The 10,924-nt window shown below is 41.9% G+C and overlaps 1 protein-coding gene across 26 annotated transcripts in view; it reads left to right on the top strand.

The window, feature by feature from the left end:
• Window positions 1–6,138: 6,138 nt before the first annotated feature.
• The window catches only part of LOC102193494 (protein tyrosine phosphatase receptor type D), a 398,348-nt gene continuing 393,562 nt past the window's right edge, over window positions 6,139–10,924 (top strand). For 17 of the 26 annotated variants that reach the window (XM_005743019.2, XM_013913330.1, XM_005743018.2 and 14 more), the window contains exons 1-3: window positions 6,139–6,276; window positions 6,471–6,586; window positions 6,762–6,797. The gene's annotated coding sequence lies outside the window, so the exon portion shown is untranslated. The remainder of the gene's footprint in view (window positions 6,277–6,470; window positions 6,587–6,761; window positions 6,798–10,924) is intronic. The other 9 variants (XM_005743028.2, XM_005743027.2, XM_005743023.2 and 6 more) reach the window with 3 other exon arrangements.

Below are 10,924 nucleotides of genomic sequence, written 5' to 3'. Positions count from 1 at the left end.
TTCACATTGGTGCTTGCAGCTGTCAGCGTGAATTTTTTTTGTTGTTGTTGTTGTTGAAATGAACATGTTTGTTAAAAAAAACCCAACATCGTAGAGGCATTCGTGCTGTTGCTTTAGCACGGCACGTTGCCAACTGATCTCTTAGTTTCTCTCATCGTTCTTTCTTCAGGCAAGGCCAGAGCGAGGTTAGCTCCCTAATCTAAAGAGAGCTAATGATAGCATCACAGGAGTAGTATACTTCTCCATCTCTTTACCCCCCCCCCCTCCTCTTTCTCATCTACATCCTCTCTACTGTACACTTGCCCATTCAGCTCACGTGATTGTATTTCACATCAGACATTCGACAGTGTTCCGAGTAAATCTACACAGACTGTACACTGGAATGCGGCATGCTGGAAATGGCCACATTATTTCATGGTACAAGAAAAATATGCAAATCTGCTTTGTCCTATAATCCAGCAGTGATCACAAGAGGTATTAAAGAGCTGTGGAGTCGTGGAAGTGCGCCTCTTGAAGCGGGTGTGAGCAAGAGAACATTCCAAATCATTCCTGTCTCCCAGAATAATGCAGTGACTCATAAATATCACCTAACTTCTGTGAACCAAAGTGAATACCAGATACAAAGCACTGAGCATAGCTTCACCCACTCAACTTGTATTTATATTGCACATTTGGGCAAAACTTCAGCTATATTTGCCCAATCTAATAATGTCAAAAAAATATAAAGATATATACATATGTAAATATAAAGGAATCCCCTTATCCTCCGCCTTTTGTCTGTTGCACCAGTACTGTGAGAGCATTAACCCTGAAATAAAATAAGTAGTGGGCATAAAAAGCTTATAATGTTCAATTCTATACATGTGTACTCTGTACAGTGCATTTAAAATGCTTATACAAAATGTTCGCCCCTCTGTGCAAAGCAGATTAATGTGCTATGGTGTGGATAATATAAGGGTTAAAGATTAAAAATCACATAACAGTCAATCTTGGCAGGCTCAGGAAATGAAACGAGTCATGACACATGAAGAAAAGGTGGCTTTTGTAACACAGCTCTCCAGCATGGCGAGTGCAACCTTGGACAATGGAAACAAAGGTTATATTATCCACTTTAAGCAAGTGAGTGGTGACTGCACACAGCAGGATGTGATACGTGGCTCATTATCAAAAATTCTTTCATGTTCAAACTGTTTTGTCAAACCAAACATTATCTCACATTTAGGGTTTTTTCTAAATATATACTCTCTGGCCACTTTATTAGGTACACCTGTTCAGTTGCTCGCTAATCAGCGGATCACATGGTAATGTTAGCATTCAGGCACGTAGGCATGGTGATCACCATGCTGAAGCTGAAACTGAATATCAGAATAGGAAACAACTGTGATTTAAGTGACTTTGACTTTGAATCTGACATGGACGTTGCAAAGCAGTCTGGCCTTTCTCCTCTGACTGTTTCAGAAACTTCTGATCGACTGGGTTTTTCCCACGCAGTCGTCTCTAGGGTTTACGGAGAAAGATCCAAATAAGGAGAAAATATTCCAGTTCAGTGAATGTTCCTTGCTGACACTAGAGGTCAGAGGACAAAGGCCAGACTGCTGTGAGCTGATAGGATGGCAACAATAACTCATTACAACCAAGGTATGTAGAAGAGCATCTGTGAATGCACAAGATCTTGAAGCAGATGGACTACAGCAGCAGAAGATCACTCCTCTCAGCTAAGAACAGGAAACCAAGGCTACAGTTCATATGGGATCACCAAGATTGGATGATAGAAGACTGGCAAAATGCTGCCCGATTAGCTAAGCAACATGAAAGCATGGATCCACCCTGCTTTCTGTCAGTGTTTCATGCTACTTGAGGTGTAATGGTGTTGGGAAAGTTTTCTTGTTGCACTTTGGTTCCTTTAGCATCATGTAGCATGTATTAAACCCCACAGCCTGAATATTATTGCTGACTCTGCCCATCCCTACATAAGCACAGTGTACCCATCTTCAGATAACTGCTTCCAGCAGGATAATGCACCATGCCACGAAGCTGTAATCATCTCGAACTGATTTCTTGAACCTAACAATGGGTTCACTCAGACTTCACAGTCACCAGATCTCAATCCCATAGAGAACCTTTGGGATGCGGCTGGAACATAAGATTTTTACCATGGCCGTATAGCTACGAAATCTTCAGATATTATGCAATGCTATCATGTTAATATGGTCAAAAATCTCTGAAGAATGTTTCCAGCAACTTATTGAATCTGCTATGAAGAATTAAGGTAGTTCTGAAAGCCAAAGGGGTCCAACCGAGTACTAGAACTGCTGCATGTAAATTAAACTCCTTAATGCCTTTTTGCTTGCTGTACTTCTCCAATCTCAATGTATTTAATAACTTGTACAAAGACACACACACACACAAAACATGTATCTGTCCATGTAATAAGGCAAAATAAGGTAGGTAAACCTCACCATAGTGCCTTAGCAAAAGGAATCAGTCCACCGCAGAGCAGTGACTGTGAGATGATGCAAGGCTAAGACATAAGGTTTTAATTTGAAAGTTATTTTAAAGATGAAAGTAATACAGTTTTCAGAGTCTGTGTTGATTATTGTAGGCACAGACCCATCCCAACCTGCAGGAAGCCAACAGCCTGAAAACAGACTCAAGCTGAGCCGTAGACCGAATGGTAACCTTTAACAGTTCTCACAAAGGCTTCTGTTTTTTAACAGGAAAATCTTTATAGTCAGTGGATTTAAAAACTAAGAAGTACCTCGTGTTTTCTGATAGTTTTAATATACATACTGTGAACATAAATGCCTTTGAGTCAATGAATGCACAAAAAAAGAAAAAAGACAAACTTCAAACAGCTACTCTGCTTCAGACAGATTGACCTCTAAGTTGCCTGCAGAATGTGTACAGTAACTTCAGCACTTTATTTTTGGTTACAGGATGTAAAGTCTGTAACTTGGCAGAGTTGAAGAAAGTGCAGGTGGTAAACTAGCATGAGTTGAAGAAGAAAAGAACTGGCAAGGTCACCGCTGACCCCACACACCTTAGCAGAGTTCTTGTCACCAAACCGGCATCTCAAAGTCAGCGCAGGTCATTCGTCACCTGCACTACGTGGAATCTCTTCAGCTTCTTTCCTGAGTCTATCCACCTTCATCTGCCTGCAGCTACAAAATAAAGCAAAACTTATTGGGTAGGTGTAGTGGGGCCAGTGCACTCCCAAAGGAAATCTTGGTTTCATCAGACCAGAGAATTTTGTTTCTCACTGTCCGAAAGTCCTTTAGGGGCTTTTTCTCCAAGCGGGTTTTCATTCTCCTCAGTCTATCACCGAGGAGACGCTTTTGTCTGGCAAATCTGCCATAAAAGGCCCAGACTGGTAAAGCCTACAATTATTATTGCATTTCTGGAAGTTTTTCTCCCATCTCCAAGCAGGATCTCTAGAGCTCAGGCAGAATGACCAAGTTCCTGGTCCCATCATTTATTAAGGTACTTCTCCAACATTTGCAGGCAACCGGTTTCGAGGAACTTATATTTAAGAAATGTGAAGGCTACTGTGGTCTTGGGAACCTTCAGCGTGACCTATTTTTGTAGCCCTCCTCATATCTGTGCCTCTACACGTAAGTCCAGCAGGATGCATGGGTTAGATATTGTGTGCAGACAAGTTTCTCTTTCAAACTTTCCAATGTTTGACTTCATTCAAGGTCTAGAAACACCTCAAGGTTTGCTTTTAGTTTTATTATGCATTGTCTACGCAACAACTGTAAGATCCTTAGTTTGCGTGTTGCACAGGTAATAAGATAAGATAAGATAAGATAAGATAAGATAAGATAAGATAAGATAAGATAAGATACCTTTATTAGTCCCACAAGGGGAAATTTCATGTGGTTAAAGTTACCTTTAGTCTTACCTCTTATAGTTTTGGATTAATTTGGATAACTTAAACATGGGCTACATATATTCCCCAGTTCGCTATGTTTTTTAAAGAAGATGATAAAGTAAGCCTTTTCATCCACAGCCTAAACTAAGCTATCATTTGCAAGCACGAATTACAACTATCTAAAGTGTCAGCTTTAACAAATTCACTTGCAGAGATCAGATGATTCCACTTTCAAGTATTTTCTCAGTAGGAATTTTCTGCAGCGTAATTAGTTTAAAAAAAAACTTGCACCTTCAGCGAGGCCTCGGGAGCAGCTCGAGATCAGTGCTTGTGAATTGGTGAGCTACGGAATAAATGGAAACGCTGCACTTGATAGCGGAACGATGTCAGCTTCTATAGTAATGAGCAAATAATCGCCATCTTTGCTCGAAAAGAACTCTTCCAGGATACTGAGAATTTTTTGCTTTTTCTCATTTTAGCAAGAACTTCTCCCCTCTCACTTCTCATCAGGTTTTATTGTGATGAATACAATAAAACCTGTGATGGACTGATACTTAAGAAACAGTCAACTACATTTTAGCTGCTCAAGTACTGACAGATGCATGAAGTCATTTCTCACTGCAATTTTTAAGGATTCACTGACTTTAATGTGAAAAAAAATGGTAGTCATTAATGTGTTCCTAGTTGTATCATATACTAAAATGATGCAAGAGGCCACTGTGCCGTTATTCTGTCTTACTGAATACTATTAAAAATGTGTATTTTCCATAATATATATTTGTATTTTCTATCTGTGGAGCATTTCACTGCATGGATTTCCAGCCAATGGCGGGCTCCAAATATATTAGGTATACCTTTACAATGTTCATCATTATAAAGGTATACTAACCCAACAGTTGTATTTTGACAGCAAACACCACACTGTCTTTGGAAAATTGTACTTGTGCTTATTCCTAGATGACAGTAGTTGCAGTGGGCTTGAATTTACTTAGTGTAAGTAACACTGGATTTTATTGCTGACCCAGTTTCATGGCAAAAACATGTCAAAACTACTTTTAGACCAAGTCTTACAGCACGATCCAGTTCTCAGTAAACGCCACTGTGTTGCCAGACTCCTTATCCATCCATCCATTGGAAGCATGTTTTTCCCCCCTGAGATGACTGTTAGTTCAGCACATAACGATAAATCGCAAGTCCTTATTTTCTTTGAATGTGAAATCCTAATCACTAAAGTCAATGAAAGCTGCAATATTAACATATATCAGTTCTTCTTCTTCTGCTTATTCAGTTCAAGACTGTGGGGCTGGAGCCTATCGCAGCTGCCACAGGTGCTGATGTGGGGGGGTACACCCTGGACAGAACACCAGCCTGTTACAGGGCTAAAACACAGGCAGAAAACTCTTGTACTCACATTTACAAGTAATTACTAATCACCATTTAACAGAAAAGCTAAATGCATGTCTCTGGTAGGACGCAGGAGCTTCTGGAGAGAACCCACGCAGAGATGGGGCCCTGCCCAGATGATGGACTGTGCCACCATCATGCTCGGGTTATCATCATATAAAAGTAAAATATCGTCCCCCTGAACTGTGCCCAAGGACATAAGCACCATAATAAACTTGTCTAATTCAAATAAAGTGTAAAATAAATTGCTCCTGATCTAGTGATGATAGCGTTAGCTTAGATGGAAAGTATTTTTCTAAATCTGGGGAAGTTGTTTGAAACACTGTTGCTGTTTTGAATCTTTCACTTACAAAAACTCTACTTTTGAAAGTTTGGTGCTTTTCCCCACTGTGTTGGTACGTAATGCTGTTAAATTGTTATGTAACGTCAGCATGCTTTAAAAACCAGCAATACATTTTAGAAGTTGCGTCGCCTGTTTGGTAAAGCGTCTCCCTCGCTGACCCGCTTGTGATCTGTGTTGCTAAATGTAGCTCCTGAACTAAAGTGAGGCCCCTGCTTCAGGGTTTATTTGAACAATTTAGAGCTGTCAATGCACAACATGCACAATGATGGGCTCGTAGCTCAGATGGCAGCTTAACATTAACACTGAGATTTTTTTAAACATTTGATAATGAGGGTATACACTTGGCTCCAGCTTTTCACAGTGCTGGGAAACATCCCAGTCTCAGCAGCTCTTCTAGCTGGCCATCAAGCGGCCAGACTGCGTAGTGCAGCTTTGGAGCGCAGCATCCCAGGTCTCCTCTCTCCCCCCCCTCCCTCCCTCTCTCGCTTTCGCTCCCGCCGTCGTCGGCAGCTGTGTGTGTGTGCGTGCGTGCCCCCGCGCGCGCGTAGAATCCGACAGCACGCCGGGACTGCGTTTCCTAAGGAAAGCTCAGCTCTCAGTTTTGTGCCCGTCTTATTGCCGCTCTCATTGTCTTTGTCGGCAGTGATAAAGAGAGCAGGTACCATCTGTCCATTCCGCCAATTTATTGCGAGTTGCCTTTTTTTTATTGTTTGCTCTCCTTCACAGATGTTAGGTCAACACTTTTTGGGTGGTGGTGGTGTTGGTGTTGGGGAGGGGGGGACTCCTGGTTCTAACGGAATTTGTTGTGGCTTCTTCTTCTTCTTCCTTTTTTCGGTCTCTTCTCTCTTTCAGTTCATTCGGGGGCCTGTTTTTGGAATAAGAAAAAGGCATTGCTGTTTTCTGACTTTGAGTGAAGAAAGAAGGGACTCCTCTGGAATTTCCTAAGGAATTTATTCGGACAGCCCATGGTAAGTGGAGATTTTTGTACACAGAGATATGTACATATACATTTATTTAAAAAAAAAAAAAGGCTTCACGTTTGAGAAGACACCCAGCTATCCATTACTAAGTTGGTCTCTTTGAATGAAAAATAACAACACGAAGCGCATCCCTCATTTTTTTATTTTCCTTTTTTATCTACAGTTGCGAGGGCTTTGCATTCTTCCGCCTGGGTATAGAGTAAGTAGTACTTTTTCTTTTCGTATTCTGTCAATTGCAGCCGAGAGCGGCTCGTCATGTTTTCCATGTGTGGAATAAAGTGTCGTTTTTTTCTGTGTCCGCTCCAAGTTCTGTGTCGTGCCGCGATGTGAGTAGGAGCCCGGGGTGTTTTTTTTTTTTAAATTTCATTTTTTGCACATCTTTGCTTTGGAGGGATGTTGTGGAGAATGTGGCGCAAACGCAACGTGCACCGGGCTGCCGCTCGCTGTTACACTCCAGATGGCGGCGAGATATTTAACAGAATTTATATCGTCAACATTTATAACACGTACTGCGCTCACACGGACACACAAAATAGAAATAGAGAGAGAGACAGGGGGAGAGAGCCATCTTTGCCCCGAACGATGCTCTGCCCGCTCCGGAGGATGCGCGGGCACGCATGAACAAGCTGGAAATGTGTGCGTGTGTGTTAAGGGGGGGTTATTCTGTGCCATAGTTGTGGGACGTGTTGAGAAAGTTTGGTGTAATGTTTGCTTCTGCAAACTGAGACGATTTGCTTAGTCTATCTATGAATGCATGCGTGCGTGCGTGTGTGCGCGCGCGTTGATGCGTGCCCAAGAGCTCCTGACTCAGGTGGTGTAGCCGGTGGGTGGGCTGTGACTCACCCAGTTTACCCATTTTGCTGCTGTTATCTGACAGGCTTTGATGCCAGATTTGACTGGTGACTGACAGTGGCTCATGCGCAGTAGTGTGTCAGCACATACCTGTGTTTTTTGTTTTGTTTTTTTATTTTTTTATTTCCTCCCTCCATCGCTGCCTGATTTGGGCGTTCCATAATTTATGCGATCCCTTTCCTGCGTTAAAGAGTTTTTCTTTTTTTCAGACTACTACTGACAAGTGATTCATATATAGCCAATTACCCGTGATTTGCACTCATACTTTGCAGCCCGAGGGAAAAAAAGAAAAGTGGAAAGCCTCTAAAAAGCAAGATAATGAAGTGAAAAGTTTGTGGTTCCTCGGTATTTTGTAGCAAAGAGAAGCATTCGCAAATGAGGGCAAGGACAGCCAGTCAGAGAGATGTGTCTTCGCTGGCTAGTGTAGAGTGACAGGGGGCTAAGTGAGCATGACCATCAAGGAGAGGTAATAGCATTACGGTCTGCCAGTCATGAGGCAGTGCAAGAGATACTGTTGCGTTTCAAAAGGAACTAAATGGGTAAGCAGAGGAAACTGTGACACAGGGTCCACTAAAATGTAACGCATAAAAAAGGCACTAATGTGGCTCAGCAACACAGTTTTTATTCATGCAGATGAGTTTGTCTTAATATTAAGCTGCTTTATTGAAAAAAGACTTTACTCATCCTAGTTTGGAATGTAATTAAGGGTTGCTTATCATTATTCTAATCCCTAATGATCTGTCAGTTTAAATATTTGTGTCTTTCTTTCTTAAACCAGTTCAAATTAGAAGGTAATCACGTATTATCATTAAAAAACATCTCTAGTAGAAGTAATTATATGAAGGTAATAATGTTGCCAAATCTAGAAGGAACATCAGGTGAAGTGCTCACACCCTCTTTAGATGACCAGCAAATTGCAATATGGGAAAAAGTAATGCTGAAAGTCAGTGGTCACGCAGCTCAGGTGTCCCTGTGAGTAAACACACATTTGAGCATAAAGCGGATTTGAATCATTTGCTGCAAAGCTTTCCACAGATTAGTCCTAGGTAAGATTGCCCCCTCCCTCCCTCCTCCCTCGCCATCATCACTTCATAAACTGGAAACATTCCGCAGCTTTTCCTCCATCTTGCCTTTGAGTGATGCTCCCAGACCCACTCGCCAAGCCCACATCAATCACTGCTGGATGGGATTTAAGCTGTGGCCGGAAATCATAAGCAGGAGAAAGACAGGTGGGCTTGCTCACAGTTGCGTCCTCCACGGTGACCCCCCCCACCAGATCAGCATCCAGCGTTGCCAGCTACAGAGCTGCACTTCTGCCACTTCTGCAGATCCTTTTCTCTCATTAATTATGCCCTAACATAGTTTGCTCTAGTGTGACCGTGTTGACAACACACCCACTTTTCCTTTTGCCTGCTTGCACGTCCCTGGAGAGAATCAGGAATAAGCTGTAATTATGGTTTATAAACTTCATCCAGGTGACATAATCAGGGCATGGCTGAGACAGCAAGGGGCTGTCATAACAGCTGCTAATACATGTATAGCTGTTTTTCCTTTCATTCCTCAGACTGTCTAACTGTACTGACACGTGTTTGTCACATGGATGTGCCGCAAACAAGCAAAACTACAGCATTCGTGTAGGTATATATGGATTTTTAAAGAAAACGGGCATACACAGTATCGTGAAAGTGCAAACACTGGCTAGTTCTCTGCAAAAAAAAAGAAAAAAAAGTGGGCTCAGTACATCTATGGAAACGTAGTGTCTATATTATCTTCGTGCGCTTGCTGTTAGGAGCACCTTGATTGCGGTCCAAGGCTCGGCAAGCCGAACGCCCGGCTCCCAGGGGCCGTTTTATAATGAGGATGCACTGTCAGATAATTAGATACACCTGGCGCAGGCGTTTTCAGGAAATTTTGATTCATCCCAAAATAAAATGCCTGCGCCTGCCAACATGAAAGCAAGCACAAAAAAAAAAAAAAAATCCCGCTGTCACATTGCCTCTCCTCTCATGGTGGCAATGTTTTATTTATTTATCCGCATCTTAATGCTCTTGGATGAGGCAGGCTTCATTTTGTGCTAGCTGATGCATGGGCTGCCAAAGTTCCACGTCTCTTGCAGAGCGAGCTTCTCACTCACGAGGGTGTCGCTGTCCCTTCATGGACACAGCCTCTCCGAAACTGGATGTTCTGATGCCGTCACATTTAACAACTCCCTTGGCTACTTGGCACAAAATGCATCTCATTGAGATTCACACACGGCCACATGACAATACAAACCCATTCCCCGCGTGGATGTGCGCGAATATGCGCGTCACACAGTCTCAGATGTGGTTTGTCACATGACTGTTAATAAGAACAGGATGATATTTATCCCCCACTCCCTCCCCGACAGTGTGTGTATTGACCTTTTGCGCTTCCTTGATGATATTTCAATACGTACATGAAATATTGGAGATTTAGGAATTTGATATATGCAACTAATCAGTTATTTCATGCACACTCTGGAAGAATTGAATGATGAGTGGAATTCACTTCAGCAAGCCGGCACACTCGGACACATTTATTCGCAGGCCCAATGCACACAAGTACAACCTTAAATGTTTCGTCTCTTCTTAGCTGTTGATTAGAAAACGCTCTGTGAGATGAAACCCTCTCACCTGTGCTGTTTATTTATCAGACACCGGGCTCCAGTCATAAATCAGACACTCATTAAGTTGTTAAACAACAACTTTTGCCTCGTGCAGGAGATGTCAGTGCTATTAAGTCTGATGTATGTGATACAGTAGGAAGGTGAGCCGTTGCAGATTGCTCATGTTATCCAATTAAGAGCGGTTTATTAATCCTTTTCTTTCTTCACGCTGGTCACATTTTAATTTAAAAGCCCAGCGTTGATATTGAAGTTAATGTTAAACAATAAAAAAATAAATTAAAAAAAGGCATTACAAGTGATCAGGATAGACTGATGTTATATAAGTGGCACAGATGATAGCTGGGTAACCACATGTCAAGTCTTATCTGAGAGCAATCAATATTTGCCTTCTCCAGGTTAGAGCCCAGTAAGCCTTGATTAATGACTACAAGTTTGCATCATAACACGCCAACAAAAAACACTGAGTCTGAAGTCTACAAGGGAATGTACAGATCTGTTTTCCTGGCAAAATTACATATTATTGTGAAGATACTGTAAAGTTTCAAAAGATGTCCTTGGCCTGTGCAAGACCTGTTCTTGGTTATACAACATGTTTTTGTGTGTGTGTGTGTGTGTGTGTGTGTTTGCAGTAGCAGCAGCTATCTGATGCATGGTCATGTATCGTAATGTTTTTCCAACTTTGCACCCTGAACCAGACTGTGTAAGAGGAAAAAGGAAGAAAACTGTTGAATGGACAGTGTTGTTAGATGAAATGTGCCGTTAGCTAGCATTAGCCATCATAACCTGCTTATTATACTGCACGTAAACAAGTAAGACTGTAGCAAATC

The sequence above is a fragment of the Pundamilia nyererei genome, unplaced genomic scaffold (assembly GCF_000239375.1).
Source record: "Pundamilia nyererei isolate P.nyererei 1_Seehausen unplaced genomic scaffold, PunNye1.0 scaffold00126, whole genome shotgun sequence".
NCBI lineage: Eukaryota > Metazoa > Chordata > Actinopteri > Cichliformes > Cichlidae > Pundamilia > Pundamilia nyererei.
Note: the sequence above shows the minus strand (reverse complement) of the source record. Positions and strands in the feature narration are given on the sequence as shown.